Below are 15,809 nucleotides of genomic sequence, written 5' to 3' on the forward strand. Positions count from 1 at the left end.
GGATGTTATCAGTGGCCATCAGAAATTACTTGCAGGCTTCAGGGTCTCTGGTCAAACTTGAGAAGTCAAACTCTGTGGACACTGGATTCTGATTCTGGCTTTGATCTGCCACAGTTTGCTAAGGCCTCCACCCACATCAAGGTTTTAGGGGTTAATTTCGGGAGGGAAGATAATGCCGCCAAGGTAAATTAGCAAGAAAAGCTAGAAACTGGAAATGCAAAGGTTCAGCGTTGGAAGAACTCGAGGCTGACCTACAGGGAAAGGGTCACTATATTGAAGACTTACCTGGTTCCTTTCTTCTTGTACATGTCTATCATTTTTCCTGTGCCAGAATCTTTCTCAGCGATGCTCCTGAGCCTGTTCTTCCAGCTCTCGTGGGGGATTAGGATGAACCTGATAAAGAGGGGAATAACCTACCCACAGCAGAGAGATAGTGAGCTGAATATAGAATAGGGTTTTCTTTGACTCCTTGTTTCAAAAGGTAAATTTTTTGGACTCAAATAGCACCTCGCCATGGGTGAATAGTATCAGGCTTTGGATATTGGGTTTTTGCAGAATCTTGGGTACGAGGCCGCAGTCTCATGAGGAGGACAGATGACCTCCCCCAGTATCTGGAGTACGGCCTGAAGTGTGTGAGAATGTGGAGGCTGGAGAGGTCTTACATCGAGAGTAATACCAGTAAAGCCCTGTGTGCCCATATTTGTGGGACTTTCTTCTGCTCTCTACTGGCCCTGAGAGATTGTGTCACCACGACTCTCCAAGAAAGTCTCAAGTTTCTCAATGGGAAAAGACTTCCAGCTAAACATGTTAACATCTCTTGGCTGTCGTTACATAGTACACTATTTGTAAGGCGGAACTTGATGTATTTGAGTGTTTCAGAAAGGAATTGTCCCCTTGGTTGTCAGCAGGAAGAGACTATGTAGCATTTCATACTTGATTGCTGGTAGCAAAATATGGGCAGAAGTGTTAGCTAAGCTAAAAATCCCCAGACTTCTGTCCCTGAAATACCTCAATATTATCTATGGTGTCCCATCATCTGATGCTAACAATGTACCTGATAATCACCATCATCAAATATTACCACTGGCACACAAGAATCCAAGTGTACCAACACAGCAAGGTCTTCCAAAACGTCACTGCAGTCACCCAGATAGTGTCCGAACTCAGATGCAAAAAAATCATTACAGATTAACCAGAATAATGTAAAATTATGTAAGAATGGGATATTGGTTTGAAATATGATGTTTATTCTTCATCTATCTTCCCCGCACAGGTTTCGACTCTTTAACCCCTTTACTCCTGAGGGTGGTTTGCACGTTCATGACCAGGACAATTATTACAATTCTGACTACTGTCAATTTATGAGGTTATAACTCTGGAACGCTTCAACGGATCCTGGTGGTTCTGAGATTGTTTTTTGTGACATATTGTACTTCATGATAGTGGTAAAATTTCTTTGATGTGACTTGCATTTATTTGTGAAAAAAATGGAAATTTGTCAAAATATCACCAAAAATAAATAACATTTCCCGCATGTCTACTTTACATCAGCACAATTTTGTAACCATTTTTTTTTCTGTTAGGAAGTTATAAGGGTTAAAATTTGACCAGCAAATTTTTTTTTTCACTTTTCCAACAAAATTTTCAAAACCATTTTTTTAGGGACCACAACAAATTTGAAGTGACTTTGAGGGGTTTATATGATAAAAAATACCCCAGACTGACACCATTCTAAAAACTGAACCCCTCAGTTTATTAACCCTTCAGGTGCTTCACAGGAATTTTTGAAATGTGGGGAAAAAATAAACATTTAACTTTTTTTCCAAAAAAAATGTACTTTAGATCCAATTTTTTTTTACTTTAATAAGGGTATCAGAAAAAAATTAACCCTAAAATGTGTTGTGTATTTTCTCCTGAGCATGATGATACCCCATATGAGGGAGAAAACCATTGTTTGGGAGCACGGCGGAGCTCGGAATGGAAGGAGCGCAATTTTACTTTTTGAATGTAAACTTTGCTGGAATAATTAGCTGTCGCGTTTGGAGAGACTCTGATGTGCCTAAACAGTGAATATCCCCCAAAAGTGACACGATTTTGGAAATTAGACTTCTCAGGGAATGGATCTAGATGTATGGTGAGCACATCGAGCCCTCAGGTGCTTCACAGAAGTTTATAATGTTGAGGCATAAAAATAAAAAATAAAAAATGTCCCCACATATATGTTTTTTGTACAAAATATTGCATTTTCTTAAGGGTAACGGGAGAAATTGCACCATATAAGGTGTTGTGCAATTTCGCCTGAGTATGCCGATACCCAATATGAGGGAGAAAACTACTGTTTGGCCGCATGGCAGGGCTCAGAAGGGAAGGAGCGTCATTTGACTTTTTGAATGTAAAATTTCCGTGAATCATTAGCGGATGTCATATCTGTTTGGAGAGCTCCTGATGTGCCTAAACAGTGCAAACCCCCCATAAGTGATCCCATTTTGGAAACTAGACCCTTCAAGGAATGTACTTAGATGTGTGGTGAGCATTTTGAACCCCCAGGTGCTTCACAGAAGTTTATAACGTTGAGCCATGAAAATAAAAAAAAAAACATTTTCCCCACAAAAATACTTCTGGGGGAATGCTACTTTTGAAACACACTGCAAAGCTCTGAAGGAAAGAGGCACCATATTGGAGTTCAGATTTTTCTGGAATGGTTTGAGGGTGCCATGTCACATTGGCAGAGCCCCTCAGGTGCCAGAACAACAGAAACCCCCTAAATGTGAACTCATTTTACAAACTACACTCCCCAATTAATTCATCTAGGGGCGCAGTGATCACTTGACACCACATGTGCCTCACAGAATTTTATACAGCTGAGCGGTGAAGAAAGAATAAATTACATTTTTACCACTAAGGCCGGGGTCACACTCAGCGTAGGGAAATACAGTCCGTATTTTACATGCGTAATACGCAGAAATGTTCCCAAAATAGTGATCCGTATATCATCCGTAGGCAAGGTGTGGCAGCGTATTTTGCGAATGTAAACCTCCGTATGTAATCCGTATGGCATCCGTACAGCGAGATTTTCTCGCCGGCTGGCAAAACGGACATACAATGGATCCATGGGCTCAAATATTCATGAAAAGATATATACAGTATATATATATATATATATATATATATATATATATATATATATATATGTCAGTGAGACACATATATATATATACATATATTTAGATTTCATATAGCGCTAGATAGCAGAAAAGCTAGGTGTTAGGTGTTAAAATAAAGGGTTAAATCGCAGAAAAAACTGGCGTGGGCTCCCACGCAATTTTCTCCGCCAGAGTGGGAAAGCCAGTGACTGAGGGCAGATATTAATTAGCCTAGGGAGGTACCATGGTTATGGGACCCCCCCCCCGGCTAAAAACATCTGCCCCCAGCCACCCCAGAAAAGGCACATCTGGAAGATGCGCCTATTCTGGCACTTAGGGTACCGTCTCACAGTGGCACTTTGATCACTACGACGGCACAATCCGTGACGTTCCAGCGATATCCATACGATATCGCTGGGATATCGCTGTGTCTGACACGCAGCGGCGATCAGGGACCCCGCTGAGAATCGTACGTCGTAGCAGATCGTTTGGAACTTTCTTTCGTCGCTGTATCTCCCGCTGTCATCGTTGGATCAGTGTGTGTGACACCGATCCAACGATGCGTTCGCTTGTAACCAGGGTAAACATCGGGTTACTAAGCGCAGGGCCGCGCTTAGTAACCCGATGTTTACCCTGGTTACCGTCGTAAATGTAAAAAAAACCAAACCGTACATACTCACATTCCGGTGTCCGTCAGGCCCCTTGCCGTCTGCTTCCCGCTCTGACTGACTGCCAGCCGTAAAGTGAAAGCAGAGCACAGCGGTGATGTAACCGCTGTGCTGTGCTTTCACTTTACGGCCGGCAGTCAGTCAGTGCGGGAAGCAGACTGCAAGGGACCTGACGGACACCGGAATGTGAGTATGTAGTGTATGTTTTTTTTTTACATTTACGACGGTAACCAGGGTAAACATCGGGTGACTAAGCGCGGCCCTGCGCTTAGTAACCCGATGTTTACCCTGGTTACCCGGGGACCTCGGCATCGTTGGTCGCTGGAGAGCTGTCTGTGTGACAGCTCCCCAGCGACCACACAACGACTTACCAACGATCACGGCCAGGTCGTACCGCTGGTCGTGATCGTTGGTAAATCGTTTTGTGAGACGGTACCCTAAATCCAAATGACGACCCTCGTTCTGTAAAAAAGGTAAAATAAAAAAACAACAATATCCCATTATTTTCCGGAAAGAAGGGGAACGTAGCTACATAGACTTGCGGTGCTGCGCCCCCTGCTGTCATAACCTCATATGAGCTCGAGTGTGGGAATTTTTCTGAATATTTTCTCACGCTAGAGTTCATATGAGTTTATACCAGCAGGGGGCGTAGCACCACAAGTCTTGGTAGCTACGTTCCCCTTCTTTCCATTCATTCCCCAGATTTTACAGACAGGAGCACAGCTGCATTAGCAGGCTCCTGGCTGTAAAATTATTTAACCCCTTCAGATGGATTTACATCGTGGGACGTAACTGAGCCCGGAAAGGTATGGGATATTGTTGTTTTTTTATTTTACCTTTTTTACAGAACGAGAGTCGTCATTGGATTCAGAGTATAATAAACTATTAAAACAACCTGTGTCTTTATTTCAATAAAATAATTTTTTCCTAATGTGTGTGTTTTTTTGGATTAATAATGGATAGGTGTCTTATTGACGCCTCTCCATTATTAACCAGTAGAGTTGAGCGACTTTTACTTTTTTCGGATCGACTTGAGTTTCGTGAAACCCGACTTTGTCAAAAGTTGGGTCGAGTGAAATCGGCCGATCATTGCGAAAAGTCAGGGGCCGTCTGAAACACGAAACCCAATGCAAGTCAATGGGGAATCAAAGTCGGCAGTGAGTGGAGGACAGGAAAACACCTACAGTGCCCATTTTAATGCCAAAAACATCAATTCTTATTACTTAAGCTTGTCAATCTTAATTTACTTTATAATAATAGTTAGGCATTGAAAACTGGGGGTCATTTGGCTAAAGTTGTGGGGGGGGTAGGGCTGGCTCCAGATTTTCGTGGGCCCAGGAAACACGGAATACGTCACGGCGGTGGAGCAGGGAGAGGTAAGTATTTCAATTTTGCAAGTGCTGTGATCCTGAGCGAGCAGTGGGGGGGCCCACTCGTTGGCACTGGCTCAGGGCCCCTCATAGTATGGCGGTATGTTTGACGGTGGGTCGCGCCTCCCACTGGCACAGACACTTTTGCGTACTATGAGGGGCCCTGTGCCAGTGATGTCGCCAATGAGTATGCCCCCCCCTTTATGAAGGAACCTGCACTTTCATCTGCACCTTCCTCTTTGTCCTTGTGTAAGGTGGTATAGTATGCGGGAAGGGGAACCTGACTTTCAGCAGTGTCAGATTCTGGCTGTGTAGAGTGCAAGGGGAATGTAGTGGTCTGGGTCAATGTACCTGCATGTAGAAAAGCTGCGGAGACACCATCACGTGTTTCTCAATGCAAACAATGAATAGCCAGGTCTTTCACCGGGAAGGAACAACCACGGGAAGGCAGCATCCAATAAAGGAAAACCACCTATGCCAAAACATGGTATCCATCCACAGACAGCTGTTTCGGGGTATTTTGCCCCTCATCAGTGTGGAGTAGGAAACTGGCTATTAGGAGCAGTGCCTAGTGAAAAGACTATAAACATAAGGGTGAATGACCTTTATGGGTCAATGTACCAGCAGACTCATCTAGCAGTGGCTGGGCAATGGGCAGGATGAGGAGGAAACACAGATATAGGCCCAAATAATAAAGTAGGCTAAATGCAGTTCAAATGTGGTAGCAGGACTAAACAGGCAGCATTGCTTTGTTCAGTGGAGGAAAACTGTAATGAGTGGCAGACACAGTTAGTAGGCCCAAATAATAAAGTGGGCTAAATGCAGTTCAAATGTGGTAACAGGACTAAACAGGCGGCATTGCCTTGTTCAGTGGAGGAAAACTGTAATGAGTGGCAGACACAGTTAGTAGGCCCAAATAATAAAGTGGGCTAAATGCAGTTCAAATGTGGTAACAGGACTAAACAGGCGGCATTGCTTTGTTCAGTGGAGGAAAACTGTAATGAGTGGCAGACACAGTTAGTAGGCCCAAATAATAAAGTGGGCTAAATGCAGTTCAAATGTGGTAACAGGACTAAACAGGCGGCATTGCTTTGTTCAGTGGAGGAAAACTGTAATGAGTGGCAGACACAGTTAGTAGGCCCAAATAATAAAGTGGGCTAAATGTCTGTCAAAAAATTGTTCATAAATAAACAGGTGGCATAGCTAGGTACAGGGGAGGGCTCCTCTGCTGAGTAGCAGACAGTGGTAGTAGGCGCAAAGTATTAACTGGTCTAAATGGAGGCCAGGGCCCCTGTATATTTTAACTATCATCTATCATTTCAACAAATTTGTATTTGCAGTGCCATTGAAGGATTTAACAGCACAGACTACACAGTGGTGGAGCAGGGAGAGGTAAGTATTGCAAGTGGTAGAGCACTGTACGAGCTGGGGGGAACACTCTCTCATGGGCGGCGGTACTGGCACAGGGCCCCTCATATTACGACGGTGTGTCTGACGTTGGTTGTGCACCACCACCGTCAGAGACACTTCATTGTACTATGAGGGACCCTGTGCCAGTGCCGTCGCCCAACAGTGGGCCCACCCACCTGTCCAGGCAAACGGCACTCACACGGTGCTGGCGCCAAGTGGTGACCACGGCCCTGTGGGGGGAGTCAGCCCATTTAGGGAGGTAAAAAAATGGCCTATGGTGGACATTCAGCAGCTGCAAATGGAGGAATTGGAGAAGTCAGTAAGAGGAGGCCAAAAGCAAGACATTTTTCAGGCAAGCTATGTGTCAGCAGGGGAAGGTGGGGCAAAATAATTTGAAATCTGGCTCAACACCTACAGCCTTAGGTGCTATTGTGCTTTTGTCAGTACCACCAGATGCACCACCACCACCACCACCATCAGTACCAGCTGGCAACCACCGCTCACGGGCTCTTCCACCAGACTTCCTCATTTTTTGGAAAATCTAACCAAAATAACAACCGTTATATGGTACTGTAAAACAAGGTAGAAGGTGTATATAAACTTGTTGAGAATTTAAATCTCCCTTTTTTTGGGGGAGACTGAACCAAAACTCAGACCCTGTGCATAAAACAACACAATGTAAGTGGCTGGCTGATATACGACAAACTAACAGGACTAAAGTATATTCACTTTTCTGAGAATTTGAATCTCACTTTTTTTGGGGGGAGACTGAACCAAAACTCAGGCCCAGTGTATATAACAACGCAATCTAAGTGGCAGAAAGTGGCTGGCTGACATACGACAAATACGACATACGACAAACTAACAGGACTGAAGTATATCCACTATGTGAGAATTTGAATCTCACTTTTTTGTTTGAGAGACTGAAACAAAACTCAGGCCCAGTGTATATAACAACGCAATCTAAGTGGCAGAAAGTGGCTGGCTGACATACGACAAACTAACAGGACTGAAGTATATCCAATTTGTGAGAATTTGGATCTCACTTTTTTTTTTGGAGACTGAACCAAAACTCAGGCCCAGTGTATATAACAACGCAATCTAAGTGGCAGAAAGTGGCTGGAAGATATATGAAAAAATACAAGGACTGTAGTACAAGTTCAATCTTCCTACAATGATCTCAGGACAAGTATGGCAGCAATAAAAAGGATTGCTGCACACAAAAGTGTGGACAAATAAACAAGATAACTGTGCAGAAAGGAACAGGATTTTTGCTTTTAAAAAAGCAGTTGGTTTGCACAGCAGCGGTGCAAACAGCAATGCAGCTATCAGGGAGCCTTATAAGGCAGCCTAATAAGCTACAGAGCTGATGCACAAAAATCTAGCCTCCACTGTCCCTGCAAAAAAAAAGGTGGTGTTGGACAGTGGAAATCGCTACAGCACAAGCAGTTTGGGGGTTAATCTTCCCTCCCTAACTATATCCCTTCTTCTGACGAAGCTGCAGCAACCTCTCCCTATGCTAAGGTGGCGGTCGGCGTGCACGCCCCTTTATAGTCCCTGTGACGCCGCAGAAAGCAGGCGAATCACTGTCATGCCCTTCTCTAAGATGGTGGGGACCGAGACCTATGTCATCACGCTGCCCACACTCTGCGTCCTCCTTCATTGGCTGAGAAATGGCGCTGAAAGCGTCATACGAAATGCGACTTTTGCCCACAGATCGCCGACCGCATGGCCGATCCCACACTAGGATCGGGTCAGGTTTCATGAAACCCGACTTTGCCGAAAGTCAGCGATTTTTTAATTTGTCCGATCCGTTTCGCTCAACCCTATTAACAAGGCTTAATGTCACCTTACAATAGCAAAGTGGCATTAACCTTTTATTACCCCATATCCCACCGCTACATGGGAGTGGGAAGAGAGAGGCTAAGTGCCAGAATAAGCGCATCTTCCAGATGTGCCTTTTCTGGGGTGGCTGGGGGCAGATGTTTGTAGCCAGGGGGGGCCAATAACCATGGACCCTCTCTAGGCTATTAATATCTGCCCTCAGTCACTGGCTTTCCCACTCTGGCGGAGAAAATTGCACGGGAGCCCACACCAGTTTTTTCCGCGATTTAAAGGGGACCTTTCACCCCGTTTTTTTCGGTATGAGATAAAAATACTGTTAAATATGGCCTGAGCTGTGCATTACAATAGTGTAGTTTGTGGACCCCGATTCCCCACCTATGCTGCCGAAATACGTTACCAAAGTAGTCATTTTCGCCTGTCAATCAGGCTGGTCAGGTCGGATGGGCGTGGCTTCTTCCCCCAGATATTGCGTAGTTTTCCGTTGGTGGCGTAGTGGTGTGCGCATGTCCAACGTCCCCAATCCTGCACGGGGGGGTGAAAATAGCAGCGATGTCCGTTATTCCATTGGTGGTCGGTGGGCGCGGCCATCTTCCTTTGGCCGCGCGTGCGCAGAAGCGGCGCTCTGCTGGCCGCGGCTTCAGGAAAATGGCCGCCGCGATCTCCATCTGCGCACGCGCGGCATCCCGCGGCCATTTTCCTGAAGCCGCGGCCAGCAGAGCGCCGCTTCTGCGCACGCGCGGCCAAAGGAAGATGGCCGCGCCCACCGACCACCAATGGAATAACGGACATCGCTGCTATTTTCACCCCCCCGTGCAGGATTGGGGACCTTGGACATGCGCACACCACTACGCCACCAACGGAAAACTACGCAATATCTGGGGGAAGAAGCCACGCCCATCCGACCTGACCAGCCTGATTGACAGGCGAAAATGACTACTTTGGTAACGTATTTCGGCAGCATAGGTGGGGAATCGGGGTCCACAAACTACACTATTGTAATGCACAGCTCAGGCCCTATTTAACAGTATTTTTATCTCATACCGAAAAAAACGGGGTGATAGGTTCCCTTTAACCCTTTATTTTAACACCTAGAGCCCCCAAAGTTTGCACACACACACTACTAACATTAGTAGTGAGGAATATGCAAAAAAAAAAGGGATATGAAATGGTTTACTGTATGGAAACCATGTCTCATATCCTGTCGGGTTTGGGAAGGAGATAGCAAAAGCCGGCAATTGAATTACCAGCTTTTCTGCTATATAGCGCTTTATGAAATATACATATATATATATATTTATAATATATATATATATATATATATATATATATTATCTCACTGACATATATATATATATATATATATATATATATATATATATATATATATATATATATATCTCCCTATACTATGTGTAGACATTTATCCTATCTGTTCTATTCTAACCTGTCAGTGTGATTTTACTATACACCGCGGTGAATTACCGGCTTTTCTATAGAACACCGGTGCGTATTTCTCGCAAGTCACATGCATGGTCTGTGTGTAATCCGTATTTTTCTCGCCCCCATAGACTTTCATTGGCGGATTTTTTGCGCAATACGCTGACAAACGCAGCATGCTGCGATTTTATACGCCCGTAAAATACAGATGAGAAATATACAGCAGATAGGAGCTGCCCCATAGAGAAACATTGGTCTGAGTGCAATGCGTTTTTGCACCTCTCATATGTCCGTAAAACTCGCTAGTGTGACCCCGGCCTTAAATGTTTTATCCCCAAAGTTTTAATTTTGCTAAGGGCTTATAGGACATTTTTTTCACAACAAACTGAGGTCCAGTTTTTCCTGAGTATGCCAATACCCTACATGTAATTGGAAAATATTTTTCAGGCACAGTGCAAAGCTCAGAAGGCATGGAGCGCCAGATTTTACTGCTATAGTTTGCAGGTGCCATGACCCAGAACAGAATAGCAGAACCTCCCATAAGTGACCCCATTTTTACAAACTACACCTCTCAATTAATTCATTTAGAGGTGCAGTGAGTGATCATATTGACACCACTGTCACAGAATTTTATACCATTGGGCAGTGAAGAATAAATTATTATATTTTTACCACCAAAATTTAGTTTTAGACCCAGATTTTACATTTTCACATAAGAAATGGGTAAAATTGGCCCTATGGGAGATGGAGCCGCATATTCATCACTGTAATGAGTGGCACCACGTGACCGCTCACACAGGACAAGCTGCCGGCGCTGAGAGGAAGCATCACGGGAGCTGGGTAAAAATTTTAATGCAAGCGGGCGGGCGCACAGGGGGTGGGAGGCGGGAGCAGACCACAAAATTTATTTTAAGCACACAAAAAAAAAACCTTGATTTTTCATTCCTTCTCTCCAGCGAGTGCTGCTGGGGAGAAGGAATGAATGCCGGGGGGGACAGTGCTTACTGTAGCGCTGTTTCTCCTGCGGGGGTATGTGCACATGGAGGAGAGTGCACACTGTTCTCCATGTGCACGTTTGCGGGACGCTTTGCGGACCGTGCTGCCGGAGAAACGTAGACATGTCTCCGTGTTTTGCACACGGACACACGGTCCGTGAAAAATCACTGACATGTGCAGAGACACATTGATTTTAATGTGTCTACGTGTGTCAGTGTCTCCGGTACGTGAGGAAACTGTCACCACTAGTGTTGAGCATTCCGATACCGCAAGTATCGGGTATCGGCCGATATTTGCTGTATCGGAATTCCAATACCGAGATCCGATATTTTTGTGGTATCGGGTATCGGTATCGAAACAACATTAATGTAAAAATGTGTAAAAGAGAGAATTAAAATAAAAAATATTGCTATACTCACCTCTCCGACGCAGCCTGCACCTTACCGAGGGAAGCGGCAGCGTTCTTTGTTTAAACTTCGCGCTTTTCTTTCATTTACGTGAGTCCCGGCTTGTGATTGGTTGCGTGCCGCCCATGTGACCGGGACGCAACCAATCACAGCAAGCCGTGACGTAATTTCAGGTCCTTCAGGATTTTAAAATTACGTTCCGGCTTTGTGATTGGTTGCGTCGCAGTCACATGGGAGACGCAACCAATCACAAGCCGTGACGTCACGGGAGGCTGGACACGCGCGCATTTTAAAATGGGCGCGTGTCCAGCCTCCCGTGACGTCCCGGCTTGTGATTGGTTGCGCCGCGATCAACCAATCACAAGCCGGGAGGCTGGACACGCGCGCATTTTAAAATTTTAAAATGCGCGCGTGTCCAGCCTCCCGGCTTGTGATTGGTTGACCGCGGCGCAACCAATCACAAGCCGGGACGTCATGGGAGGCTGGACACGCGCCCATTTTAAAATTTTAAAATGCGCGCGTGTCCAGCCTCCCGGCTTGTGATTGGTTGATCGCGGCGCAACCAATCACAAGCCGGGACGTCACGGGAGGCTGGACACGCGCCCATTTTAAAAAGCGCGCGTGTCCAGCCTCCCGTGACGTCCCGGCTTGTGATTGGTGAATGGCGGCCATGTTGCCGGGACGCGGACCAATCACAGCAAGCCGTGACGTAATTTCGTCACGGCTTGCTGTGATTGGTCCGCGTCCCGGCAACATGGGCGCCGTGACCAATCATAAGCCAGGACGTCACTGGAGGCTGGACACGCGCGCTTTTTAAAATGGGCGCGTGTCCAGCCTCCCGTGACGTCCCGGCTTGTGATTGGTGAATGGCGGCCATGTTGCCGGGACGCGGACCAATCACAGCAAGCCGTGACGTAATTTCGTCACGGCTTGCTGTGATTGGTCCGCGTCCCGGCAACATGGCCGCCCTGACCAATCAGAAGCCGGGACTTCACGTAACCAAGTAAAAGCGCGAATTTTAAGCAAACAACGCTGCCGGTTCCCTCGGTGAGGTCCAGGATGCGTCGGAGAGGTGAGTATAGCAATATTTTTTATTTTAATTCTTTCTTTTACACATTAATATGGATCCCAGGGCCTGAAGGAGAGTTTCCTCTCCTTCAGACCCTGGGAACCATCAGGGATACCGTCCGATACTTGAGTCCCATTGACTTGTATTGGTATTGGGTATCGGTATCGGATTGGATCCGATACTTTGCCGGTATCGGCCGATACTTTCCGATACCGATACTTTCAAGTATCGGACGGTATCGCTCAACACTAGTCACCACACGTACCGGAGCCACTGACGTGTGAAACAGGCCTTGGGCAGTATAAGTGATTAGGGAACTTTATTCTTCTGGGTGGTGCGATTACAGCAAAACCAGATTTATATCGGGTTTTTATATTTGGCTGCTGTCACACAATAAAAGACGCTTTTTATTGCAAAAAATAGTTTTTGCATCACCAGCTATAATTTTTCCATATTTTGGCTGACAAAGTCATGTTATAGCTTGTTTTTTGCGGGACAAGTTGACGTTTTTAATGGTACCATTTTTGGGCACATGACATTTTTTGATCGCTTTCTATTCAAATTTTTGGCAGGCAGAATGAACAAAAACCAGCAATTCAGGAATTTTTTTGGGGTGGTTTATGCCATTCCGAGTGTGGTAAAATTGGTAAGGCAGTTTTATTCTTCAGGTCAGTTCGACTACAGCGATACATCATTTATATAGTCATTTTTATGTTTTGGGGCTTTTACACAATAAAAACTATTTTATAGAAAAAAATATTTTTGCATTGCTTTATTCTGAGAGCTATGACTTTTCTATTTTTCCGCTGATGGAGCTGTATGGGGGCTTGTTGTTTGCGGGTCAAGATGACGTTTTCAGCAGTACCATGTTAACTTATATCTGTATTTTTTATCGCGTTTTATTCCACTTTTTGTTTGGCGGTATGATGATAAAGCATTGTTTTTTGTTTTGTTTTTTTTAATCTTTTTATGGTGTTCACTGCAGGGGTTAACTAGTGGGACAGTTTTATAGGTCGGGTCCTTGTGGACTTGGCGATATTAAATATGTGCACTTTTATTGCTTATATTTATTTTCATTCAAATATTTATTTATAAATACAATATGTTTTAATTTTTTATTTTTTATATATTTTCTAACTAAATGTACAATTATTAAAAAAAAAAAATACTTTGTCTCCGATCCAAAGGCAAAGGGGCCCTCACCCCTCTGCCTACTCCTGAAATGCTGCGATCGCATTCGATCACAGCAATTAGGGGGTTAAAGTGCTGGAAATGGTGCATTACTGCTCCTGGCACTAAGTGCAGGATGTCAGCTGTCAGAATCAGCTGAAACCTGGCAGCGATCACCAACGCACAGCCCATGTGCGCGGTTGATCGAGATGTCATAATAATAAGTCCCTGGTCAGATAGTCCCGGGGCACATGGATAGAATATTACGTCTGATGTCAGAAAGGGTTTAAGTTAATTTTATATGTATAATCTAGCTATGTAATGATTGTATGTACAATCCTAGTGAATTTAGTTTTCTATTAATAGGAGAATTTTGTTAATTTTTTAAATGTGTTTGTTTTGTTTTTACAATAATAATTGCCCCCCTATGTACAAGAATATGACTACTATAATACTGCTCCTATGTACAAGAATATAATTACTATAATACTGATCCTATGTACAAGAATAGAACTACTGTAATGCTGCTCCTATGTAAAAGAATATAATTACTATAATACTGTCTCTAGGTACAAGAATATAACTACTATAATAATGCCCCCTATGTGAAAGAATATAACTATTATAATACTGCTCCTATGTACAAGAATATAACTATTATAATACTGCTCCTATGTACAAGAATATAACTACTATAATACTGCTCCTATGTACAAGAATATAACTACTATAATACTGCCACTATGTATAAGAATATAACTACTATAATACTGCTCCTATGTACAAGAATATGACTACTATAATACTGCTCCTATGTACAAGAATATAATTGCTATAATACTGTCTCTATGCACAAGAATATAACTACTATAATACTGCCCCCCATGAACCAGAATATAGCTACTATAATACTGCCACTATGTATAAAAATATAACTACTATAATACTGCTCCTATGTACAAGAATATAACTACTATAATACTGCTCCTATGTACAAGAATATAACTACTATAATACTGTCCCCTATGTACAAGAATATAACTACTATAATACTGCTCCTATGTATAAGGATATAACTACTATAATACTGTCCTCTATGTACAAGAATATAACTACTATAATACCGCTCCCTATGTACAAGAATATAACTATTATAATACTGCTCCTATGTACAAGAATATAACTACTACAATACTGCTTCCTATGTACAAGAATATAACTACTATAATACTGCCTCTATGTACAAGAATATAACTACTATAATACTGACCCTATGTACAAGAATATAACTACTATAATACTGCCTCTATGTACAAGAATATAACTACTATAATACTGCCACTATGTATAAGAATATAACTACTATAATACTGCTCCTATGTACAAGAATATAACTACTATTATACTGCTTCCTATGTACAAGAATATAACTACTATAATACTGCCTCTATGTACAAGAATATAACTACTATAATACTGACCCTATGTACAAGAATATAACTACTATAATACTGCCTCTATGTACAAGAATATAACTACTATAATACTGCCACTATGTATAAGAATATAACTACTATAATACTGCTCCTATGTACAAGAATATGACTACTATAATACTGCTCCTATGTACAAGAATATAATTACTATAATACTGATCCTATGTACAAGAATAGAACTACTGTAATGCTGCTCCTATGTAAAAGAATATAATTACTATAATACTGTCTCTAGGTACAAGAATATAACTACTATAATAATGCCCCCTATGTGAAAGAATATAACTATTATAATACTGCTCCTATGTACAAGAATATAACTATTATAATACTGCTCCTATGTACAAGAATATAACTACTATAATACTGCTCCTATGTACAAGAATATAACTACTATACTGCCACTATGTATAAGAATATAACTACTATAATACTGCTCCTATGTACAAGAATATGACTACTATAATACTGCTCCTATGTACAAGAATATAATTGCTATAATACTGTCTCTATGCACAAGAATATAACTACTATAATACTGCCCCCCATGAACCAGAATATAGCTACTATAATACTGCCACTATGTATAAAAATATAACTACTATAATACTGCTCCTATGTACAAGAATATAACTACTATAATACTGCTCCTATGTACAAGAATATAACTACTATAATACTGTCCCCTATGTACAAGAATATAACTACTATAATACTGCTCCTATGTATAAGGATATAACTACTATAATACTGTCCTCTATGTACAAGAATATAACTACTATAATACCGCTCCCTATG

Source organism: Ranitomeya variabilis, chromosome 1 (genome assembly GCF_051348905.1).
Source record: "Ranitomeya variabilis isolate aRanVar5 chromosome 1, aRanVar5.hap1, whole genome shotgun sequence".
In the NCBI taxonomy this organism is placed as follows: domain Eukaryota; kingdom Metazoa; phylum Chordata; class Amphibia; order Anura; family Dendrobatidae; genus Ranitomeya; species Ranitomeya variabilis.